The sequence below is a fragment of the Lissotriton helveticus genome, chromosome 1_1 (genome assembly GCF_964261635.1).
Source record: "Lissotriton helveticus chromosome 1_1, aLisHel1.1, whole genome shotgun sequence".
NCBI lineage: Eukaryota > Metazoa > Chordata > Amphibia > Caudata > Salamandridae > Lissotriton > Lissotriton helveticus.
In genome coordinates this window covers 1,185,065,022-1,185,091,673 of record NC_136057.1, presented here as the reverse complement: position 1 = coordinate 1,185,091,673, position 26,652 = coordinate 1,185,065,022, and the positions used below count along the sequence as shown (strand labels likewise).

The following is a 26,652-nucleotide window of genomic DNA, read 5'->3' as shown; positions in this document are numbered from 1 at the left end:
TGGTAATGTGAGGTCAAGAAAATGTTCTGTGGCCAGGAGGGGCACACCATGCATGTCCTAAAATGACAATTGAACTGCTGTCCGTTACCCTGAGGCCATCGCAGTGCTGTATGCCATGAGAGCCATCACTTTGCACAAAGAATGTGTTTGGACACCTTTGAAAGTGAACCACCCAAGCCAGTTCTGAAACCTCAGGCAGTGGATATATATCTCCTGTATGATAAATGCATCCATATACAAGTGAGACTGAGTTAGCCATCTGTAGGCGTCCTAAGTTGGCAGTTCAAATTTTACCCATATCCTTAGTGATCATAGTTTGTCAGTACAGTGTTCATGTGGAATTTAGTTGTGTTCGCTTTAGTATTCTGATTGCACATGCCTGCATAGTGCAGCCAATAACACAAGAATCACAAGATTACATCACAGTTGGCATTCACAAAAGAAATGTGAAGAGCTGAATGTGAGGTGCGCTTATGACAAGGAAGTGTGGCAGGAGCAAGCATGCTGCTGCTTGCAGTTCTACTGTCCTCCCTAACGGAATGGCTCGTCACCCCCAAGAGAAGATTCACATTGTTGCATGCCTGCCTTTCGCCCGTATGCTGCTGCTGTTGAGTTGTTCCTCAGTATGTTGGCCAGAAAGCACCCCTGGCTCCTGTACATTTCCGTGAACCTTTTAATCTTAGACCAGAACCTTGTAAGTGGTCTTAAGAGTGAGGGCTCTGATGCGCGTCACAAGTGACTCGAAGAGGCTGCCAACTTTGTCTTCCTCTGTATTGGTAACTGCTCCTCAGAGTGATGAATTGTTGTGTGTTTTTCCTTGTTATCCCAGGGCTCCCAGTAGGTGGAGGCCTCAGATCCATTAAGCAGGTATCAGAGCAGAGTTAAGCCGGGCAGCTGATACACCAATTGGGACATGGGCCATAGTTAGGGGAGCTGATTTTAAAGCCAGGTATTAGTTACACACACTTTTTAATGAGCAAAACGCCAATACTAAATATTTTTTATTCAGTAAAAAGCCAGAATGAAACATGAGCCTAATAAATGCAAAATTATGCCGTATATAGAAAGCATTGGCCAACATCAAACATACAGTTGATATTTATAGTTTTGCTCGCATTTGTTTTCTGCTTTGGTGTGAAAACATCATCCAGAGACAGGCATGACAGGTTTCGCTCCTGGAGCTTTTTCAAGGCTCACAAAACAGTTACTCCAATATGTAATTGTAACTAATGGATGTTTGGTCTATCTACAAGCAACATCTCACTCAGAAAACATCAAAAGAAAATCAAAGTGAAGCACATCAATAATGTGCTAAGAGTATCAATGTCATTAGAGTATGATAAGGCATTGTGACGAAGTGCTGTTTGGGGGCAGACAAGGTCACACCATGGTGTATATTGTGTATACCAGTAGCACATGCTAGGAGGAGGCATGGTAGCCTCTGTGACACTGGTGGGAAATGTGAGCTAGAAATTGGGACTGATCTTTCTGTAAAACATTGTGTAGCCCAGTTAGCCAGTGTCAGTCCCAGCCATATCTTCCTTTTAACTTTCAAGCTTTTGTAAGTCCCTTCCAGCCCCTATCCAGTGAAGTGTCTGTTCCAGGGTGAGTATCCTTCATGTAGGCTGCCCTGTTTAGAAAGGAATAAGTTGTACGGAAGCCATGTTTGCTTGGTGCACCTCGCCTATCTAATCAGCACAACATGGCCAGGGATAGAAATGAATCCCAGAGATGGACAGAAGTGGAAAAAGCTGAGGGGCACATCACACTGTGTTCCTTCCCTCTTTGATTGCACCAAATACAGCAAACAAGAGATAAGACTAGGGGGCAAAAGATTGGCCTTCAGTACATAGTGCCATTCTTCATAGGGGTAACTCCAGTTCATTGCTGCGGATAGCCGAATATAGGTGCCACATTATGTGTCAATCCCATATCAGAATAGACAATCAGCTGAGCTCACTAGCAAGAGACATAAGCCTGCAGCCCAAGCTTTTTCGTATTGTGAGAAGACCAAGTTGCAAAAAAAGGCTAGAGATTGGGATGGTGGAAACGGACTGCTACTGTGTGTAGGAGTGTGGTAAGAAGCGTCCTGAGGCGGAAAGCCGGGACTTTTTAAAGCAAACGCTATAATCTGCTAGAGCTTTTTTAAAAACTGTAAAATCCATTTTGTTATTATCGCTTTTAAAAATAACTTGTTGACTGATTTTAAAAGTTTCAAATTACATTGTGTTACCGTGTTTTTAACCGCCACCGCCTCGCAAGATCACTGGTGTGGTGGTGGCTAGAAGCGCCCCCTGTTCTTCCCCTCTGCAGCCGAGTAAACGCTGCTGGGGCCCCCGCCATCTTAGGTGAGGGCACGAGAAGGGCGAGCAGACGAGTGCTCGGCCCCTCCCACCCTCCCGCCCTCGCCAATACAAAAAGCCCTAATCACACTCCCCCTCTGACTGCTACTGTGTGTAGGAGTGTGGTAAGAAGCGTCCTGAGGCGGAAAGCTGGGACTTTTTAAAGCAAACGCTATAATCTGCTAGCGCTTTTTTAAAAACTGTAAAATCCATTTTGTTATTATCGCTTTTAAAAATAATTTGTTGACTGATTTTAAAAGTTGCAAATTACATTGTGTTACCGTGTTTTTAACCGCCACCGCCTCGCAAGATCACTGGTGTGCTGGTGGCTAGAAGCGCCCCCTGTTCTTCCCCTCTGCAGCCGAGTAAACGCTGCTGGGGCCCCCGCCATCTTAGGTGAGGGCACGAGAAGGGCGAGCAGACGAGTGCTCGGCCCCTCCCACCCTCCCGCCCTCGCCAATACAAAATGGATCCACCACCCCGGAAGCGCAGCGGGCGGGCGCAGCGGGCGGCCGTCAGCTCGCCGAAGGCACGCCAAAGGCAAGCCCGTCTGCGCCCGTCCGCGACAGTCCGGGGCACGGGGCCACAACCCCTGTCCCTCCCACCAGCCATCCACAAACACTGATGCAAGGCATCACCACATACTCAGGCAGCGAATTAAGGAAATTCAACACCACAGGCACATCGCACCATGCTTCATGTGCACAACTGGGACCCTTGAACACCATGGGACCAGTCAGCTGTCTGAATTGCCACTGGCTGAGTAACCCCTGGCACTGTCCTACCAATCTCACTACCCCCGACCTGGTCCTAAGATGCATCCTGCTAAACGTAAGGTCCCTCCCCAAACATGCCATTGAAATTTGGGACATACTCAAAAATGACCAACCAGACCTAGCCTTCATCACAGAGACATGGCTGGACAACCACAGTACCCCGGACATCGCCACGGCCCTCCCCGACAATTATAAAATACTCAATCTGAATAGGGAGAAAAAGAAGGGAGGTGGGGTAGCTTTATTGTTTAAAGACTCCCTCACTTGCAGACAGGAGGTAATCTCTCAAGCCAGCAGCCATGAAGCTATGGCATTTTCAGTATCCACTAACACCACCATTCTATTCGGTGGCGCTATCATCTATAATCCTCCTGGCTGCACCTCTGACTTCAACGCTCAACTCCTATCACAAGCTATGCCAATTTGCCTTCAGAACAAAAACATACTGCTCATAGGGGACTTCAATATCCACTATGACGACAGTAACAACCCCCTCTCCAGACAACTAACCGAGAATATGGAGATCCTGCAGCTGTCCCAGAAAATCAATCAGCCAACGCACAGGGCTGGACACACCCTTGACCTGCTGTTCTGCAATATTGACTCCATCTCTATTTCTGCTATTAAACCATTATCGTGGACGGACCACTCTTTGGTCAAGTTTAACTTTCACCTACCTGCCAAAAACCCTAGGTCCGCCCACCTAGCAGTAATTCATAGGAGAAGTTATGCCAACTTCAAGGTTGAAACTTTTCGGCAACACTTTGTCCACCCCCCTAGTGGAAAGTTAGGTGTTGACGAAGCAACTGACAGACTTCAGAGCCACATTGCGTCGGCTCTGGAGCACTGCTCACAGCTCCGCCGCGATGCCAACCCCAGGCGCACTATGTCCGAAAACTGGTACGGGCAAGAACTGAAGACACAAAAAAGGAAATGCACAATGCTTGAACACAAATGGAGGTTAACAAGAACTCAGGAAACGAGGGCCGTCTACAAGAAAGAACTGTCACAATACATCAGGAAGGCAAAAAAAGATTACTTTTCTAGCAGAATTTTAGAGAATAAAAACTCCTCCAAAGAGCTTTTTAAAATTGTAAAAGAGCTCTGCAGTCCTACCAGTCTCTCATCTAATCTGACTCCCTCTCAAACAGGTTGCGACAAAATGAATAACTTCTTTTGCGAAAAAATAGACAAAATCTATTCATCCTTTTCTAACTCCAAAACAAGCAGCCCGGTGGATCACGAGCCATCCACCCCCCAAGCCTGCTTCACTAGCTTTGGCCCATACTCCGAAGAGGAAGTAGGCAATGCAATGCTCGAAATCAAATCCGGCTCCCCCCTGGACCCCTGCCCTCATCATATTTTCCGGCAGCTCATCCCCCTGATCTGCCCTGCAGTGACTCAGGTACTAAATCACTCGCTGGATGCTGCAGAGTTCCCATCCAGCTGGAAGAATGCCACAGTCACTCCCCTTCTAAAAAAAGCTGGCTTAGATATCAACAATCCGGCCAACTACAGACCCATATCCCAACTTCCCTATCTGTCGAAAGTCCTAGAGAAACTGGTCAACAGGCAACTGGCCAGCTTTCTCGAAGCAAATAATCTGCTGGACATCACACAAACGGGTTTTAGGGCCAATAACAGCACGGAAACAACTCTGCTAGCCGTGCTGGATCACATCAGAATGCACGTAGATCAGGGGAAGACAGTTGCCCTAATACTGTTGGATCTCTCTGCGGCTTTCGACACCGTCCCTCACCATCGGCTTCTGGAAACCCTAGCATCTAAGGGCATTAGGGACAAAGCACTGGGTTGGCTGCGGTCCTTCCTATCGGACAGATCACAATCAGTGCGCATGGGCAAGTACTCGTCCCCATGCCGGAACATCAAATACGGGGTCCCACAGGGGGCCTCACTAAGCCCAACTCTATTTAATGTTTTTGTGTCATCCTTGGCTGGAATAGGCAGAAAGTGGGGTGTGGAAATATGTTCTTATGCCGACGACACTCACTCACTGTCATCCTGGATGGAAAAAACAACCCCAAAGACAGGCTAATAAACTGTCTTTCAGAATTGGCTGAGTGGATGCACCAGCATTGCCTAAAACTCAATGCTGACAAATCAGAGATACTTCTGTTCGGAAGTCACACTCAGCTATGGAATGACAGCTGGTGGCCAGAAGCTCTGGGCAATCCACCGGCCCGGACACAAACAGCTAGGAACCTTGGAATATCCCTAGACACATCCCTATCCATGAAGACTCATGTAGCTGCCATATGCGGAAAAGGCTTCGCAATACTAAAAATGCTTAAGAGAGTTTTCCCCTGGATTCCAATGGAGTGTAGAAAGATCCTGGTCCAGTCTCTCTTGATGAGTAGGCTGGACTACGGAAACTCCCTGTTTGTAGGCATGGCAGAGTATCTTTTCACCAGGCTCCAAATGTTGCAGAACGCAGCGGCCAAGGCCATTTGCATGAAAAAGAAATATGACTCAGCCAAGAATTGTCTGCATGATCTCCATTGGCTGCCAATGAAGCAAAGAGCAACTTTTAAAATGATGTGTATTACTCATAGAGCACTGCACAAAACGGGTCCCCTCATCCTTAGAAATAGGATTCAGTTCTACGCTCCCACCAGGAACCTCCGCTCTCAATTCTTGGCTCGTGCAAAAACCTGTCGGGTAAAGAGAGCCAGGATGGGCGAGCGTGCCTTCTCCCACATCGCTGCTACCAAATGGAACGAACTACCTACAGCCCTCCGACTTACAGAAGGCCACCTGGCATTTAGGAAACAGCTAAAATCTTTCCTCTTCCCCCATCTAGAATAACCTAACTGGATTCATACCTACGCCACATGCACACTAGCAATCATAGCGCCGTGATATCCTACCCTGGATGATTGTTAGCGCTCTACAAGAAATTAAATTAAACGGTAATGATTATACTGAACAGAAATTGCAACTTTGTCCTGCCACAAGATCCATGCCCACAACAGATGGGATTGCAGTGGTGGATGAAATCTGCCAGCAAACAGTCTTGACAATGGTACTATTGCTCTGTTTCAATGGTCTCTAATTCTTATGGAACCTAACTAATTTCTAGGACGTTGAGCTCTCCCAACGAATGTTCCTAGTGTAATCTGATGCAAGCTTCTAATGAAATTAAAAGTCAAAGAATGTCGCCTGCAAGCAAATCCAGTGAGTGCTCCCACCGATGTTGATATACCAAGCATAATGAACCGAAGGAGTCTTGACAGATTTCGGAAAAGTTGACCACAGAAAAATAGTCCAACAATTGTGAGTCTGATTCGTTTGAACAGTTTTGTAGTGTAGTTCCTATTTTCCCAATAGGCTCTGCGCATTGGAATAATACCTACAGCAGTAAAGGCCTAGACCAGACGTTAACTAGGTCTACTACTGTCGATACTAGACTTAAGTTTTGGGTTTGCCAGCGTAGCTCAGAGTTCGCTAGAAACTTTCTCGAATGTTCAAGGAGGAATTAACTTCCCTGATTAGACAAGAAGGGATTTAGTTTCTGACAACCATAGAACATGACAACTTTGCTCTCCCCTAATCAAGAGTCAATCTCGAGAGTCGTGTGAGCACAAGGCAATTATTTTACTCAGTCAGTACGTGCATTCTTAGTCTCATCAGATTGTAGAGAAAAGGAAGAGACGGGCGTGTTCAATAAAAAGGTGTTATTTATTGATCAGTCTCTTTTCTCGTACAAGAGAAATGGATCGATATTATTGCAATACTTATAGTTAAGTAAAGTGCATACATTCAAAGCAATAGTATAAAATAATACTGTAAAAACATTGATATGGTTTCTGAGCCATATGATGTTTAAAATGATTAAAATATATTTACATACACATATACATTTGACTAAACGTACTCAACTGGTGTTTCTAAATACGCCTACCCCGTGTACCTGACCTAAGTCTAATGCGTGGGCGGGAATAGAAAGTTACAGTTTAAGTTAAGATTGTTTTTGCCAAGTGAATAACTAAAGAATTCTCTGTGAGGGGTTATTCAGTTCTGTACCTGGAATTTAGGATGAATGAGGAATGGTATCTCTTTCTCTGCTCTCGATATTCCAGGCTGCCTGCGAGGGCTGCCCAGAAGCGCCGGTGCTGGGTCTCTCGGCTTGAGATAGCAGCGCGTCTCTCAGCGCGTCAGGAAGGCGGGGCTGCTGCCAGCGGGGTCTGCTCCTGCTCTCGGCTTCGGCAAGTGTGGCTGCTCCGTCTCGTCACCACGCGTGTGTTTGCATAGGGCAAGATCGGCAATATTTATACCTTAAAGGTGCCGAGATTGACGTAAGGATGGACATAGATACGTCAATAAAGATGTCATACGACTTGCTCGTTAGCACATTCTTTACTAAAGTTCTCTGTGAAATCAAAACAATGGCCGCACGGATTTTCCAGGTTGTCATAGGTTTGATTTGTTATGAGAACGTCGTATGCCTTATCAGGGGCTGGAGGAATGTCGCTTGTCTAATTAGATCTCAAGCGTTATGACCTAATCAGATAACACGTTCCTATGCCGTAGTGTGACTGCGTCAGATAACGGTATCTGCATCATGGGGGCTTTTCTTGCCTCATGGGCTGACTGTTAGTTAACTTGATAGTTAGTTTAACCAGAATAGGGTCAGGAATAGGGGGATTGATTCAGAACCTATAGGAATACATGACACCCACTCCACGCTAACTATGGTCATATTTACTAATCTATGCATAGTATAACATAGTACAACATACTATAGAGTATAGTGTATACCTTACCTCCCCAAAATACATAAATGCATTTTGAAATTTTCAAATATACTGAAAAATTGCAGTCATATATATTGTATGCACTTAAGCTATGCTACGCATTTGTAGACATTATTGCTTATTTGGTATATGAGAAATACACATGAAATGGCTCTTAATATGGCTATACAGAAAGAAAGTTCGAGACCATTTCATCACATAATAAAATATTTGTGAACATCCCAGCGGGCAACTAAAGTTCATAAAGTATCTAAAAATAGAAATCTTAGTTCTCTAGGAATAGTTTCTTACTTTAAGCAGAAGATAAGTGTCCCGAAAAATTTGTGAAAAATAGTTTGGGGCTGCTAAAAAATTGTTGTCCGTGAACTGGTGGGAAGAATTGTTCATGTGACTTTATTTTTAAAGTTGAAGGCCGAATTCAGGGAACGCCGTGTGCGAGCTTGCTCAAAAGTCTCTATTTCTGTTCCGGAGAGAACATCATATCATTAAGGCTTTCGAAAAAACTGTCAACAGCTTCATGGGAAAGTTCCACTAAGTCGGAAATAGGGGTAACCATGCATTCGTGCGCATGATTGTCTGCATTGACATTCTGTATCGCATTGCTGACAGAAGGTCGTACCTGTTCAATGCTGCTTTCATCTTGAACTTCACTACTCTTCAATCGTAGTGGTGAAGATTCCAGGAATGCCGTCATCAGGATTGGCAGCCTTTGAGGGCAGCACAAAGCGTGAACCTTGGTAGGAACCAACAATGTATCCGCATCCACTGGCGCATCCGATTGTAGCGTCAGACAGGTGTCTAACACGCATTCTTCTCCGCATAGCAGACATCTCAATACAGGTAAAACACATCTTTGCCACATTGGTCGAAATGATAGAAACCAAGTCATGTTCAGGTCTCTTAACCGGGATAGTCCCAGGATTTTTGATATCCGGTCCCGGTATCCAATGGCTAGGATCGTTTCTTCCATTGTCACGAGAGTTTGATCTGTGACATGGGTTGCCATAACGAAAAATAAGGACTAAGAATAGGATTCCTGCAATTAGTCCCAGGATCAGGGGAAGTCTGCCAAAAATCGAATGGACGAAATCTGGAAAAATACCCAGTATGGCTTTGAATGGTGTTAATGCCATCGAAAATACTGTCTTAAATACCTTTGAGACCCCAGTGGTATCAGAAATATTTAAGATTTCGCTCAGGATTTCCGCGAAATGTACGGGGGAATTAGTTGATAATAATGTATGTATCTCTGCAGTCGTCCTTGCGACTTGTAGATCATACGTTTCTTTTGATGACGTGAGCCTTGTCGGCGTCTGAAGAAGCACTGTTTTCATTCTGCTTAAAGTATCTATTCGAATAGAAGTAATTTTCAAACTGGGCCATGCCCTTGCCTCCCTGTCTGGAAAGGAGCTGGGGAATAAAGAACGTCCACAGCACTTGACCTTCGCCGTCGTAGTGACTAGATAAGGAGTCCCGGGCATAAGACTACAACATCTGCGGTCTACAATAAGAATGTAACTCCCATTATAGAGTCTTTGAAAGAATGGTTCTATTTCAGTTGCAGGTGCGCCTTGCTGGTGACATGAAAGGTTGTATGAATTCCCTTCACAGGCTCCATGCAAACTAATTCCGTTACACAGAAGCGTGCCGCTTAGTGACATAGCACAATTGTTGCCACTAAGAAACACTTTCTGTCCTTTATTTCTGACACATGCATGTGAATAGGGCAGGTTCCAAGTTGTTTTAAGGTACCCCTTTCCCAATTTCTCGTACATGCCAGCCTGTATATATTTTTGGCAGTATTGAAACCTGAAGGTTGAGATTGGAATATTTATGATTCCGTGGATTATCCATTCACTGACAGGTCGTTCTGACATTGTCATTGGTAATCTTTCTAATTTTTCAATGCTCAAGATTGTATAATCAGCACCCTTTTGCGCCATACCGATTTGTCTATCAGTAAGGTTAAAGATTTGGAATAGTGACGTTGTGTTGATTAAACGCCAAGGCACATAGCCTGAACGCAGATTTTGCAACGTCCAGCCAAGCTGTACAATAGAACGCAATTGTGACTGACCATGTTGTAATAACAGTAAGTCTTGCGATAATATATCGATTGCTGACGACACAATGCTGTCCAAAGAAAAAATTCTGGAGGACAGAGTCATTAACCCATTGTCCACTACAGAAAGTGATTTTTCCAAATTAATACGGTCAATTTCCCGTATTCTCTCTGCTGTTTCAATTTGAGTAACCTTCCAGGCCTCATTGTATGCTGCATATACAGAGGCTGCTATGAAACGCTTTTGACGCTGTTTGCGTGGTCCCATTATGAAATCACGCAAGTCAGCACCATCAGTAAGTAAAGTTAGGTGTTGCTTAATTTCGGGCAGTGTGGAAGTTTGTAGCCATTGAAGGGATACTTTGCCCACACTGTAGGTTGTTATTATCCCTGGGTGATGTCTTTGGGGATATCTAGGGTCTGGCCTGGTCATTTTGAAACCCTGTGTTTTATTCAGGAATCTATCTTGACAGTTATTTGTATCTGTGGGCCAGATCAACCATTGTTCCAATCAGGATGTGTTCTGTTTTGGTTTAATATATGGTTTACGTCTATCTCTTCATCTGTATCAGAGTTATTGCTAAACATTATTGGCTTTGGAATAGACGGTTTATTTAAATCTTTGATTTTGGCTAAGCCAAGACAGGTGGTTTGTTGAACAGTGTCATTTAAAAATATCATTTGTTCTGGGATCATGCAGGCTCTAAACAAAGCTTCTATACCTTGTACTTGCCAATCTTTTGTACCCCAAACACTTTTCAAATCAACATTTTTGTCCCAATAATCAAATCCAAAAGTATTCATTTTTTCGAAGAATGAATCTGAATATATCAACTTTGTGTTGGTTATCATGGTTTTCATCCCTGTCTTGTTTGACAATTTATAATAAAATGTTTCAGCATTACTTGTGTTAAAACCTGAAAAATATGAATATTTGTCGTAAACAGTTCTTGAGCTCCCTTTTGGAGGTGTTGCACAATGTTCCCATTGATTATAATTTAAAACATTTCTAGGTTGTGCAGATTTATGCAAAAAATGATTACCATAGTGGTTATAGCAATACATACTATCATAATTTGTAGAACCTTGCAAATAATCGTGTTTTGTAAATTTAGCAGACATTACTAGATCAGACATCATGTTGTTAATGCTTTCGAAGTCCCAATCATCAGCAAATGAGTTTGGTTTTGCAAAGTCACTCAAGGAGATCTTGATTTGGTGTGGATATTTCAGGATCTCGACCGGACCATAAATTTCATAGTCAGTGTAGTCCCATGCTACCCCACCAGGTATCGGATTGGCTGTGAAGTTGGCTGAAGAAAGTTCTCTTTTCTCGACGTGTGAAGATGTGTGTGGTTTGAGGACCAAGTTGATGTTCTGGCTTGCTGTGTCCATTTTAGCATATTTTCCCTCAATGAAGCGTCCCAAAGTAAATACCATGATGAGCCAAAGTATGAGGATAAATGCACCAAAACCCACCCAAAATTCAATCCATGGAGAAATCAGATATGTTTCTTTCAGTTGGTTCAAAAGTTCCTTAGCTTTGTCTTTAAAGGATTTTGATGATGGCTGTGTCTTTGATTCACTGAAGCCTTCAGAGGAATCATCGAAGTTGATGAAGTACCCGGATGCAGTTCTGTCAATTGTTCCAATTGCTTCAGGATTTTTGTTTCTTGCATTGTCATTTGGTACTTCATTGTAGATTGGTGTGTCTCTGCTAAATGTTTTTATTTGGGTTGTCAGAGGTCTGAGTTCTATTGCATTGTTGCATAGTCCTTCTTGTTCTTCTGTAGGCGTGTCGAATGTGATGAGCCTCTTTGTTAGGACCTCTGTACTGGTAGCAAACCTTGGTGTTCTGCTACTTATTGGGAGTCCACTTGGTCTACTGTTTGTTATCGGCCACATGTTGTGGTTTTACCAGGTCGATGGATACAACTCTGTTCTCCTTTTTACCAGCAAGTGGCGGTAGTACAACTGATCTTGTCCCGTTGACAGACAAGACAGGAACTGCTTTTCTGTAAGAAGGCCCAAATTCCTTCTTTACCGCGATCTTCTCCCTGACTAGATCCCCGACTTTTGGAATCCAGACAGGTCTTGCTGGGACAGGTGGTGGTTCTTCAGTGGTTGTTGGCTGTTGTTTCAACTGTATGTTGCTCAGGTCTTTTCTTGTTTTGTTTAAGTCCTGCAAAATAGCCAAACGGTCTTTGACATCAAAGCTTTTTTCTTTAACCACTGAAGTCTGACTATCAAGGTCAGAGATTATCATTCTAGTTCCAAATAATAATTCGTACGGACTGAATCCCTTCAGAGAATTTCTTGGCAAGTTATTTAGACTACGTTGGACACTTATTAGATGTTTGACCCACCCAGCTCCCGAACCTAATATCCTTTCCATATAGATTGCTTTCTGCCTTGGTTTTTTCTTTACACCATCCCGTACCCTCAGGAAGGAAGTGAGAAGATTCCCGCTGGACTGTGCTCATTCGGCCATGTTTCCCCCCAGGCTGGTGGGCTTGAGTGAAAACAATGGTCAAACGTAACATGCTCTTAGCGTATATGCCATTTAGACTCGCAAATCTTTGTTATGTTATGTTATGTTATGCACTTTTGTATTGCGCACAGCTGCCCCAACTAAGGGGCCTCCTGGCGCATGGCAGGCAATGTGCAACAGATAGCAGAAACACAACACAGATAAAAGATTTATTTAAAAAAGAAACGTTTTCAAAGCTTTGCGAAAGGCCAAGAGGTCAGTCAATAGCCGCAAGTCCACTGGGAGGGAATTCCAGAGTTCAGCCGCCCTCACCCGGAAAGAGCGACCACCAGCCCGACACAACCTGTATCGGGGGACCACCGCGAGCGCTTGGCTTCCCGATCTCAAAGCGCGGGAAGGAACATACCACGACAGGAGGTCAGCAAGAATTGGCGGACCTACTCCCCTCAAGATCTTAAACGCCAAGCACAACACCTTGAACTGGATGCGTGATTTAATGGGGAGCCAATGCAAGGATCTCAAGACTCCTGAAACAGAGCTCCTTCGGGGTAAGCCAACAATGGCTCTAGCCGCGGCATTCTGCACTCGTTGGAGGCGGGTAGTCTCCGCCACGTTGGTCCCTACCAAAAGCGAGCTGGCATAGTCCAGGCGAGATAATACCGTGGCCTGGACTATCAACTGCCTGGTACCACGGTCAAAGAACTTAAGAATGGGCCTCAGTGACCGCAAGATGCCAAAACAGCCGGCCGCGATTTTCTTCGAGTGGCCCTCGTAGCTGAGAGCGGGATCCATCCACACTCCCAGGTTCCTAAGTTCAGTGACCGGGAGAGGGGCCGGCCCCAGTTCAATGGGCCACCACTTGTCCCCCCACAATTCCGCCCTCCTGCCAACGATCATGATCTCGGTTTTCTTCGCGTTGAGCTGGAGACAGTTGTTCTTCATCCAGCTTGCCACCGCCCTAAGTCCACTCTGAAACCTGGGGGCATCCCGGTCCGCATCCCCGCTGATAGTCACCGCTAGCTGAGTATCGTCAGCATACGAGACCATAGTCATGTCCCATTGCTTGACGATCTCAGCCAGCGGTCTCACATACAGATTGAAAAGCGTGGGACTCAGCGAGGAGCCTTGCGGGACCCCCTGTCTCAGAGGAAGGAATTGGGACTGGTACGGTGGCAGCGCAACGCTAAAGAAACGATCGTTCAGGAAGGAGCGAAACCACTGGAGGGCAGAGCCACCCAGCCCGACCTCCTCCAGGCGATGCAACAGGATAGGATGGGACACGGTGTCGAACGCGGCGCTCAGATCTAATAAAACGAGCGCCGCTGTCTGCCCCGCATCCATCACTGTGCGTAGGTGTTCAGCCATGGAGAGAAGGGCAGACTCCGTGCTGTGACCAGCACGGAAGCCATTTTGGGTGGGATCCAAGATGTTAAACTGGATGAGGTGGGCCGAGAGAACTTTGTTGACATGGGCCTCCATTAATTTGGTAGGCCAGGGAAGCAAAGAGATAGGCCGATAGTTTTCAGGCTTGTCTGGGTCCAGTGAGGGTTTCTTTAGAATGGGGGAAACCATCGCCCGCTTCCAGCTGCGGGGGACCGTGCCCGACTCCAACGAGATGTTGATCAGGGAGTGTACCACGGTCCGACCCACGAACGACTCATCTCTAAAGAGAGCCGAACTGAGAGGGTCGGCGGGGGACCCAGATTTCACCTGCTTTGCCAAGATGTTAAACCCTTCCGAAGTCAACAGGGGAAGCGAGTGCAGAGCCGAGTCTCCACAGATGGAAATCGGAGACTCAACTGGGGGTCCTGTGGATGGAAAGGTCATATAGATGTTTTGGACCTTTTCCTGAAAGAACGCCGCAAGAGCCTCACAATGAGCAGTGGAACCCGTCGTCGGAGCATCGGGGCGCTTAGCTAGAAGATCCTTCATCAATTTGAAAATAGTTTTCGAGGGGTTAGCGCTGTTGCCGACTTCGGCAGTATAATACGATGCCCGAGCACGGCACACAGCCCGATGGTATACTTTGACGGAGGCGAGATAGATAGCTTTTTTCCCCGAATCGTACGCCTTCCGCCAAGCCCTCTCTGCGCGCCTGCAACTGCCCTTGAGCGCACGTAGGGCGCAATCGTACCATGGGCTAGATTCTCTAGCACTGGTCTTACAGGCGGTGAGTGGAATAAGCGCATCTAGCGCCTTGGAGATCCACGCGCAGAACCCATCGTAACCTGAATCAGCAGTTACAAACGGATCTAATGGCTCTGCAGCGAGGACACGGTGCAGATCTTCCAACCGTAATTTGCCCCAGTGCCGCCTTACGATCAGCTTAGCAGGAGGGATGACGGTCCTACCTGGTAAAGGGGTACTAATGGCGACCAAAGAGTGATCAGTCCAACCCAGGGGCGAGACGGCAGTGACAGAAGCCTCTGTCAGATTAGTGAAGAAGGGATCTAGCGTGTGGCCACCGATGTGGGTAGGCTGCTGAACAAGCTGCAGCAGCTGTAAGGCCTCCAAATCCGTGAGAATGCCACTGACCGCAGGTAGGTTAGGTCTATCGAAATGGAGATTAAGGTCCCCCAGAATCGAAAAATTGGGACACCCCACCACCAAGGAGCTAACCACGTCCGGGAAAGCGGCGCGAAACGCCGCCTCGCTCCCTGGGGGACGATAGACCACCATCCCCGAGAGTGAGAAGTGAGGAGTAACCAGAATCTTAAACAACGCACTTTCACATCCCGCAATGGTCAGTGCGGTCCAGGAGCAAGTGAAACTAGAACGAATAGCCAGGGCAATTCCCCCTCCCCTAGAAGATCGATTAAGGGTACGGACTGTATAGTCAGGGGGGAAAGCCAGATTAATAATAGCTGCGTCCTCGTCTTTCAGCCATGTCTCGGTGATAGCCACGATGTCCGGGCTTTCATCCTGCAACAGGTCAAATACTGCCTGATAGTGTAACACCAGAGACCTAGCATTAAAACTAAAAATACGGAGAACATGCTCCGGGCAGGTGTTGCAAACGGCTGCCACCGGAAGTGTGGGGGCGATGGAAGTAGCTCGCTCCAAAAACCAATGACAGCCAGCACAATAATAGGGACCGTCCAATGGATGTAGGAGGGGTAAGCTACAGCCAGCCGTCCGGCGTCCCAGGTCGCGCAAGGTATCACAGGAGTATAACAGTCCGGACGTCAGCCGAGTGCTGAGGATCGACATTATAAGTGGAAACTAGCCTGTATATGTTAATCGCAAGCCCTGCTTTTTACTGGTGATATTATCTGCCTTGATACGACGAGGTATTAAACTGTTTCTCTCCCCACTGCGATCTCTGTTGCAGTTTGGGCAGTTTTTTACAAACATGGTGTAATGCAGGCTCATGCCTGGCCACCAGTACCGTGATTGTAATTCTTCCAGAGAATCTTTCAGTTTGAGGTGTCTGAGACCCTCGCCCATATGTGCGTCTGCGATTAACAAGCTTCTCCTGTCCATGTTTGGAATCACTCTATCCCCCACTCCAGGGATTCGAGCAAAAGGGACGGAGTTTGCATCGATTATGTATGTATAATTGAGTGGATAGTTGATCGGTAACGCTGAGCAGTCGCCTTTTGATGACGTTTTCACCGCCAGCATTGTTTCACCGTCAATGTATTTTAATGTACGCTTTTTTCGATCTACGGGAGCCGGTATAGTGGCTGCCGCTGCGGCTGTTTCAGCCAATGAATTCCCTACAACGTGAACGCCATCACGCTGATGACTCAGTGAGTGAGTCACGTGAGTCTTTGGTAGTTCTTTTTGTAAAAGAGCTATTTGTTCCCAGAGCAGTTTCTGCTTTATTGGTGCATCTGTGTCATCTTTGTAACCGTTCTGAATCCATGTCTGCAAATCCTTGTTATATGCTTTGACGCAGTAATATGAATCTGACACTATAAGTGTCGGGAATTCGCGATCCGCATTATCTAGCGCCATTTTCAAAGCTATTATTTCAGTTTGTTGTTCTGAATTAGTTTCTACTGAGTGCGATTTTGTTAATAGAGGTCTCAGTTTACCTCCGCGCCACACTTCTTTTGTAATCTCACATGTGGGGTTGTATGCATGTTCTCCCCAAACGGAGGGTTGAGCATGTCCGTCTGTATAGATTACACAGGCGTAATGTCGTAGAGGCAGAATGTCAATTGGCAGAGGATACGTCTTTTCATACTTTAGATTTTTTAATTCTTCTAGTTCTGGATCAAAGTAGTAGTATACTTTGTCCGTTGTGATTGAATTCACCCATTGTATCCATTCCGGATTCAATGTTGTTGTTGGTAAATTACACGGTGTTGTTAGTGCCTCAAAGGCTGATTCTGCTGTTCTGACTGTGATATGTCTACCGTCAGCTATGTCTTTTTCTCTAGCTAGTGCGGTTTGAACTGCGCGAATGATTTTTTCTGTATTACTGAATTTCTGTTCAGCTTCTGTGTACAAGTGTGATTTGAATGCAATTGGTACCTTTTCTCCTTCATTAGAAGTCAGGTATGTGAATCCGCATCTCCCTGGGATGACTCGAATCACAAGATTGCGTGTGTTATCACGTGTTTCTAATTTTGTTTTAATTAGCATGTCTGTTTGTAAGGATCTCAAAATTTCTGTGTGTGTTTGAGTCCAATTGGATCTTTTAAAGTCTGGTTTAATTAGATCATAAAGGGGTTTGACCCTTTCTGCGTAATTTGCAATGTATGTTCTTCCGAAATTTAGGAAGCCTAGAATTGACTGTAGGTTTTTTAGTGTTTTAGGAGCTTGGATTACGGCACATTTCTCTAGGAAATTGTCTGCCAGGCTTTTACCTTCACTTGATAACTCATATCCTAAGAATAGGACTGTCAGATGGGCAATTCTGGACTTTTTAAAGTTGAATTTGTAACCCTCTGCTGCGAACCCAAGTATTATGGTGTTCACTCTTTTCAAGTGATTATCCAAGTCATCATCTGTTAAGTAAATGTCATCGACATAAGATAATGCTTCATTATCATATAGCTGTAGTAATTCTGTTACTCTCGCTGAGAATACCCCCGGGCTGTTCTTGTACCCCTGGGCTAACCGACAGAATTGTTTTTGAGTGCCATTTACTGAGAATGCAGTTAAATATCTGTTCTCTGGTGCTATGTTTTGACAAAAGAATCCATTGGAGATGTCCAAGGTTGTTTTGTATTTTTTGCGCACTATGTTATTCATTAGTGCAGCACTGTGTGAGTTTTGCACTGCAAAGGTTTTGCAACATGTGTTAAGGTGTCGGTAATCCAAAACTAGATGATATGAATTGTCTGGTTTGGAGACCGGAAACAAAGGGTTGTTCATTTGTGAGGTGCAAGTTTCAATCACCCCCTGGTATTCTAGCTGATCTAGTATTTCATTTACTTGTTTTTTAGCTTCTTGCTTAATTGGGTACTGCCTTTGTGCAGTAGGTTGTGATTTTAACTGGATTTTGTGAGGAGGAGAATCCTCATCCCATCCTACATGATTTTTATATAAAGCAGGTGCTAAGGCCACTGCCCACTTTCTAGCAAGTGTGTATTTTTTATGAATCGGGATTTGATTCGAGAAGGCAGGCATAATTACTTCTTCGCCATGAGGGCACTCCCTGACAAACTCTGGTGGCCAGTCTTTTTCAGCTAGAAGGATATCATAGCCCTTGGAGAGGTTATCCCAAAATAGTCCCCTTATTTTCCTAGTCTTATCTCCCTCTATACGTAATGTTATCTCGTATATCTTGTGGGGCTTGCTAACTCTGGTGTCTGCAGTTTCCACTTGAAGGTATTCATTTGTGTCCACTGTCTCCAGATGATTCATAAGGACTTTGCGAGCTATGCTCACCTCTGCTGCGCTGTCTAGCATTGTCTGAGCCCATTCTCCGTTTTTCAGTTGTGTCCTCAGTATTCTCGGCATTTTTAACTACCTTGATACTGGCTACCTTCTTTTTTGGAAATTGTAATTTCTTTTTTAGTTGAGCAGGTTCCTTGTCTTTGGACTTGGCGTGCTCTTCTCTTTGTTCTGATCGTCCTCTTCTTTCCGATTTCTGCGAGGAATTCTGAAAAGATTGAGAGGGACGTGTATCAATGTCTTGATATCTATCAGGTTTTTTAATATTATCCCTATTTCTAAGGTTATATCTATTCCCAGAGGGGTCACTCTGCGGTGACCTCTGTCTTCGGTTTGGAGATTTCTCCCTTCGCCTAGGAGACCTTCCTCGGGACTGGAATTTCTTTTCTTTTGGATTGGATTGTTTGTTTCCATCCCAGTTCTTTTTTGGTGAATTATTATTAAAAAATATTTTTTCTGGACTTTCAGTCAGTTGCGGTTTTACTGGTATTCCACCTAAACTATCTCTACCTAGTTCCTCATAGGATTTTTCTATGATTCTGGCAATTTCAGCTGGTTGGTCTGCTATATCTGTCTCTTTTAACCTCTGGCGGATTGCCACGTTTGCTGCTTCACCTTTTATGTTGGCTAATAATATAGCCGAGACCTGCTTGAAGTCTTTCAGTAATTTCATACCAAGAGTTAAAGCTGGTTCTGGACCGTATTCATCTTGAATTTGTTTTAGCACATCTGGTATCACCGAAATGGATGGAACACCGTGCGTTTTTGTGTAGATGGAAGCAAAGACTGTACCCCAAGTGTCACAGTCCTCTATGTGTGGTGCGATTCCCATTGGGAGACATATAGTCAGAATCCTGTGTTTTTCTATCGAGGTGGTGTCAGGAAACACCGCCTCTATTTGGGTGATTTTCTGTGCCAACCAGAATGGTATCTGTTCCCGTTTAGCCGGAACTTTACCTAGGCAGGATTGGATGTTCTGTGGTGTAATTTTATTTGTGTTCCCCTGGTGAGGGGTCAGCTGTGGAAGTTTAATCGCTGGCTGAATTGTTGAAGTCCGCATTACATACTGAACTAATTGTCTATGAATTTTTAGTAATTGTTTTAGCTGTATTAACAGCTCTCCTGTAGACATTCCTTCGATGTCTGGGTGTGGTGTGTATCCGGCCAAGACCGGCCACGTTGCTCCTGGTCTACCTAAAGGACCGAGCCTTGTAATGTGATTGTTATGTTTTAGGGCGCCATCAAATAAGAGCAAATGCTCTTGGAATTTGAGTGGTACTTCCACCTCCTCGAAAGGAGTGTACTCATTAGGAGGTTCCTCTATTTTGTAATAGTGGAAGTACTTTGTTACAGCATTTGCTGCTGGAAAATGTATCCATGAATAGTATACCTCTGTCTGCCGATATTCGTGTGCCTCAATTACGAATATGACTGTGCCACCTCTAGGTGTCAGTCCATTTTCTATAAGTTTTAGAGTTATAGATTTTCTTTTGATGACCGGAATGAGTATTATATCCGCGTCTGCTGCTTGCATGGTAGCATCAGCATCTGCGATTTCAGTTGCTAATCTAACTGCCTCTCTTTCTTCATCACTTTCTGACATTTTACTGTTAGAAAGGTTATTTTGTTTATTTGCAGATCAGGTTTCTCAATGGAATAAAGATTAGATGCACAATATTTTGGAACAGTGTATCCTTCAACGTTGACTAAACCAAGAACCTTACATAGGAGTTCCCTCCTGCGAGGTTTTGGAGGATATTACCTTTCACCCACTCCAGACGTCTTTGGAGTATTTGGGAAAAGGGGTCTGAGTGAGAAAGCACGACTGAGTTACTCTAAATGTCTTACGTTAGTTTTATCGCCCTTTCCAAACACGTTGGGCGCCATGTAGTGTAGTTCCTATTTTCCCAATAGGCTCTGCGCATTGGAATAATACCTACAGCAGTAAAGGCCTAGACCAGACGTTAACTAGGTCTACTACTGTCGATACTAGACTTAAGTTTTGGGTTTGCCAGCGTAGCTCAGAGTTCGCTAGAAACTTTCTCGAATGTTCAAGGAGGAATTAACTTCCCTGATTAGACAAGAAGGGATTTAGTTTCTGACAACCATAGAACATGACAACTTTGCTCTCCCCTAATCAAGAGTCAATCTCGAGAGTCGTGTGAGCACAAGGCAATTATTTTACTCAGTCAGTACGTGCATTCTTAGTCTCATCAGATTGTAGAGAAAAGGAAGAGACGGGCGTGTTCAATAAAAAGGTGTTATTTATTGATCAGTCTCTTTTCTCGTACAAGAGAAATGGATCGATATTATTGCAATACTTATAGTTAAGTAAAGTGCATACATTCAAAGCAATAGTATAAAATAATACTGTAAAAACATTGATATGGTTTCTGAGCCATATGATGTTTAAAATGATTAAAATATATTTACATACACATATACATTTGACTAAACGTACTCAACTGGTGTTTCTAAATACGCCTACCCCGTGTACCTGACCTAAGTCTAATGCGTGGGCGGGAATAGAAAGTTACAGTTTAAGTTAAGTTTGTTTTTGCCAAGTGAATAACTAAAGAATTCTCTGTGAGGGGTTATTCAGTTCTGTACCTGGAATTTAGGATGAATGAGGAATGGTATCTCTTTCTCTGCTCTCGATATTCCAGGCTGCCTGCGAGGGCTGCCCAGAAGCGCCGGTGCTGGGTCTCTCGGCTTGAGATAGCAGCGCGTCTCTCAGCGCGTCAGGAAGGCGGGGCTGCTGCCAGCGGAGTCTGCTCCTGCTCTCGGCTTCGGCAAGTGTGGCTGCTCCGTCTCGTCACCACGCGTGTGTTTGCATAGGGCAAGATCGGCAATATTTATACCTTAAAGGTGCCGAGATTGACGTAAGGATGGACATAGATACGTCAATAAAGATGTCATACGACTTGCTCGGTAGCACATTCTTTACTAAAGTTCTCTGTGAAATCAAAACAATGGCCGCACGGATTTTCCAGGTTGTCATAGGTTTGATTTGTTATGAGAACGTCGTATGCCTTATCAGGGGCTGGAGGAATGTCGCTTGTCTAATTAGATCTCAAGCGTTATGACCTAATCAGATAACACGTTCCTGTGCCGTAGTGTGACTGCGTCAGATAACGGTATCTGCATCATGGGGGCTTTTCTTGCCTCATGGGCTGACTGTTAGTTAACTTGATAGTTAGTTTAACCAGAATAGGGTCAGGAATAGGGGGATTGATTCAGAACCTATAGGAATACATGACAGTTTTGCAGTAAATTGTTTCAATCAGTGTCATAGAAAAAAGAGAAAGTCCCTGAAGTAATCCTATAGTCTATCCTTCCAGTAGGAAACTCATGCCAGATGACTCAGTTGAGATATACAATGGCAGCTTCCAATAATGTTTTTCTCATCCAAGATCAGGTCAACTGAAAGTCAAGCCAGCGAATTCCGTTCCAGAGCTCCTAATCTTAGGTGTTGAAGTCACCGTGGTAAAGGGGAAAACACTAAATGCATTAACAAACATATTCTTTTCAAAGAAAAAGTAGGTGCCTGGGATTATTTTGTAGTCTAGATGTATCCCAGCAGTGGCTGGCCAAAAACTGATGGTCATCATTAAAGATAAATTAAATATTGTGATCACACATGTCCCAAAGGCCAGAGGCTAAGAGCCGTATGAGACCCCCATAACAAGGCTATTGCCTGGCTGACATGATAGTAAAGGTGGGTTTTGTGTTTTATGGTGAGTAGATTTGCCTCTCAGCACCAACAGCTCACGCCTGCACTGGTTCCGCTAAGGTTAAATACACGCCACGTTGTTATTGCACCCTTTTGTTACCTTTTGTCACTTCTTATGGTAACGTACACCTTAGTTGGTGATCCACTATCCCTTGACATCAATAGACATGGTCCGCCTAGCTAACATTTATCTTGCATATGGTGGGTACTGATGTTAGCATGTACAAGTGTTTGCATGTATGTATGCCTTGGCTCACCCAGATGATTTTTCGAACAATCCTGTTGCCATAAGCCTCCATGTATTGCTGCATCCTGGTCACGGTTTCCTACCGCAGCCATACTTACGCTGACAGGCACTGCGAAGTTCGTGGGAATATATTGACTTCACCCAGATGATTAATCTTGTAGCCATAAGCCTTACTCACCGCAGCCTTACGTACGCCCAGAGGCACTGCAAGGTTCGATTCAATATATTGACTTCACCCAGATGATTAACCTTGTTGCCTTAAGCCTTTATGTATTGCTGCATCCTAATCACGTTTACTCACCTCAGCCAATTTGATACACATAGGCACCGTGAGTTTCAATTGAATATATTGCTTTCACGCTCCCGGACACTGACCAAGTACATACAATTATAGATACCCCGACCCTCGTACTTGTAGGTAGTCTCACTCTACACAAAACACCACGCGCTGATTCAATATATCTGTCTATAATAACAATGTCTAACTAGACTATGTTTCTCTTCTTGTTGTTTTTATCTCCCTTCCCTTTCCCTTAGGTCTACTACCTCAGGATCCTCTAACCCATGGCAATTATTTGCGTCTGGTTACCATTTGGCAATTTCCAAACCAGTATTGCTATAGTGCCAGAGTACCTATCTATCTACCTTGGTCCTGATCAAGTGCCACTTGACCCGTTAGGGGCTACTAGGCACTAAACATGTCGACCTTATGCACCACACCAGCCCTATAGGATCATTATATTTAGGAAGAGGTGTGGCGCCGCGGCCAGGGCGACTGACGCTGGAATCTGGGGATCACGGTTCGATCCCCGGCACCGGTGGCAGATTAGCCCAGCACCATGTGACTCTGGGCAATAGCTTGCTTAATCTTCCCGACGGCCCCCAGCGCCTAGAGACCCTTACGGGTGATTGTGCGCTTTACAAATGTGGATATTTATTATATCCAGTTAGGGCCCTGCTTTTTAGTTAGGCTAGTGTCCCTTGATAATAAATACAATATGTTAGGGTAACCCTAGACCTATTTTATCTTTTAAACTCACTGCACTACCTAGCCCACACACCCGCACGCACCCTAAGGCTTCATCACCAAAAGATCTCCGCCAAAGAGCCCCTTCGCGGGTGCCCGTTAGGCATTGCAGCGCCGGCCCGATGAGGAGCACGCCCAATGATGAAGCATGACATCCTTTGGAGTGTGAGAGGGCACTTTTGGAAACGACCTCCCCTTCACCTCTCCTAGGAACTGCATGGTTATGTGATTTACATTGTTCTTTATTACCCAGATATCTACTTGAGTCCCCCATCCATTGCATTGGAAACTCTAATATGCACCTCACTGTTCTGCTAATTGAGGAATATAATATAAATTTCTCCCATTTAATCTGGAGGCCTTACACTCCACTAAATGTAAATATTTCATCCTACACTGGGGAAAAGTTGATTTCGGAGTCCCTAACAAATAGCACGGCTTCATCTGCGTATAATGAAATAGTTATTTGCTGCCCTACTAGTCTTAGGCCCTTCTACAACTGGTATTCCTGTATCTTGTATGTCGGGGGTTTCATAGCTAGTACATACAGTATAGGGAATTGCAGAAAGTCCTTGCAGGGCCCCCTACAGATTCTGAACATTTGAGATAGTTCACTGTTGACTCTGATTCTGGCCTCTCGTTACTTGTATAACAGTGAGATCCAGGACATCAGTCTGTTTTTCAGTCCCATTTTTAGGTCTCGCGTGGCGTACTGCGCGGTAAACAGACATAATATCGACTACAAAATATCTAATGGAGATAATATCGAGTACAAAATATAGGCTGGACAAAATATCGAATGGACAGAATATAGTCATCAAATATATCGTTTTGAAGGTAAGTAATGTAATATCGAATGTTAAAAATATAGAAAGTAAAAATGTCGAAGTATATATTATGGGTTATTAAAATTATCGAATTTTTAATAATATCGAATTTTTTATAGTGTTTGTTATGTTATTATATGTGTGAAAAGTGTGTATTTATGTTATAGTTAATTTTAATTAATGAATTTAGTTTATTTATTTTTTGCGTAATTTAATTCTGTAGCGGGTTGTGGTTTTATAGGGGAATAGGGTGGGAAGTAATTTAATTATAATTAATTAAATATGTAAATTTATATATTGGTATTAATTTTTAATTAATTGTTAATTAATTTATATTTGGTAATTAATTAAATTTTAATTGGCAATTCATTTTAATTAATTGATTAATTGCTAATTATGTTAATTTTACTAATTTATTTTCTGTAGCGGGTTTGTGGGTTTATAGGGGAATTGGGTGGGAAGTAATTTATTTATAATTAATTAATAATGTAAAACTATTTATTGGTATTTTTTTAGAATTAATTTTTAATTAATTTTTTATGGGTAATTAATTACATTTGAATTGCTAATTAATTTTATTTAATTGATTAATTGCTAATTATGTTAATTCTACTAATTTATTTTCTGTAGTGGGTTGTGAGTTTATAGGGGAATAGGGTGGGAAGTAATTTATTCATAATTAATTAAATAATTCAATTTATTTATTTGTATTTAATTTGAATTAATTGTTAATTAATTTTTAATTGTTAATTAATTAATTGTTAATTTGTAATTAATTTGAATAGGTAACTAATAGTAAAAATTAATTGTAATTTGTAATATTAATTGATTAATTATTATATTATATTAAAATTGGTAATTACTTTTACTTAATTTTTTATAGATATTAATTTATATTTTTTTTAAATAATATGAGAAGTATTTACTTTCCCTACTGTTGCACTCTCTGGAGTGGGAATAGTAATTTCAACCCCTACGCTATCCAATGCTTTTCCTACTGTTGCACTCTTTGGAGTGGGAATAGTAAATTTTACCCCTATGCTATCCAACGCTTTCCCTACTGTTGCACTCTTTGGAGTTGGAATAGTAATTTTTACCTCTAAGCTATCCAACCCTTTCCCTACTGTTGCACCCACTGGAGTGGGAATAGTAATTATTACCCCTACGCTATCCAACGCTTTCCCTACTGTTGCACTCACTGGAGTGGGAATAGTAATTTTTACCCCTACGCTATCCAACGCTTTCCCTACTAATGCACTCATTGGAGTGGGAATAGTAATTTTTACCCCTATGCTATCCAACGCTTTCCCTACTGTTGCACCCACTGGAGTGGGAATAGTAATTGTTACCTCTACGCTATCCAATGCTTTCCCTACTGTTGCACTCACTGGAGTGGGAATAGTAATTTTTACCCCTACACTATCCAACGCTTTCCCTACTGTTGCACCCACTGGAGTGGGAATAGTAATTTTGACCTCTACGCTATCCAACGCTTTCCCTACTGTTGCACTCTTTGGAGTGGGAATAGTAATTTTTACCCCTACCCTATCCAACGCTTTCCCTACTGTTCAACCCACTGGAGTGGGAATAGTAATTTCTACCCCAACGCTATCCAACGCTTTCCCTACTGTTGCACTCACTGGAGTGGGAATAGTAATTTTTACCCCTACGCTATCCAACGCTTTCCCTACTGTTGCACTCTTTGGAGTTGGAATAGTAAATTTTACCCCTACGCTATCCAACGCTTTCCCTACTGTTGCACCCACTGGAGTGGGAATAGTAATTTTTACCCCTACGCTATCCAACGCTTTCCCTACTGTTGCACTCTTTGGAGTGGGAATAGTAATTTTTACCCCTACGCTATCCAACGCTTTCCCCACTGTTGCACTCTTTGGAGTTGGAATAGTAATTTTTACCTCTACGCTATCCAACCCTTTCCCTACTGTTGCACCCCCTGGAGTGGGAATAGTAATTTTACCCCTACGCTATCCAACGCTTTAACTACTGTTGCACTCACTGGAGTGGGAATAGTAATTTTTACCCCTACGCTATCCAACGCTTTCCCTGCTGTTGCACTCTCTGGAGTGGGAATAGTAATTTTTACACTTCCGCTATCCTACGGTAATAATATTGATTATTATTTAATTATATTATGTTGCTATATATATAAGTTTTAACAAATATGATTGTAAAATTATTTTTTTATAACTTTCAATAATTATTTAATTATTATAAGGTAATTTAAGTATTTTTAAGTATATTTTAGTAATTAATTTTTAATATTAATTACATTTAACATTGTTTTTAATAAAGTCAATATTTTTATAAACTATATTTTTGTAAACGATATTTTTTACTCGATATTTTTGTACTTACCTGTTTGTAGATACAAAGTCGATATTCTATCTGTCGATATTTTGTCAACGATATTTTTGATAGTCGATATTATGTACCTCGATATTATGTCAGTGATCCGTACTGCGCACATGCGCAGTCGAGCTCGCGAGATTTTATGTTTTGAG

At 43.4% G+C, this 26,652-nt stretch overlaps 1 protein-coding gene across 1 annotated transcript in view; it reads left to right on the top strand.

Annotated features, from left to right (window-relative positions):
• Positions 1-26,652, top strand: part of FBXL13 (F-box and leucine rich repeat protein 13) — a 1,354,404-nt gene that overhangs the window by 637,390 nt on the left and 690,362 nt on the right. The gene's annotated exons all lie outside the window — the stretch shown is intronic.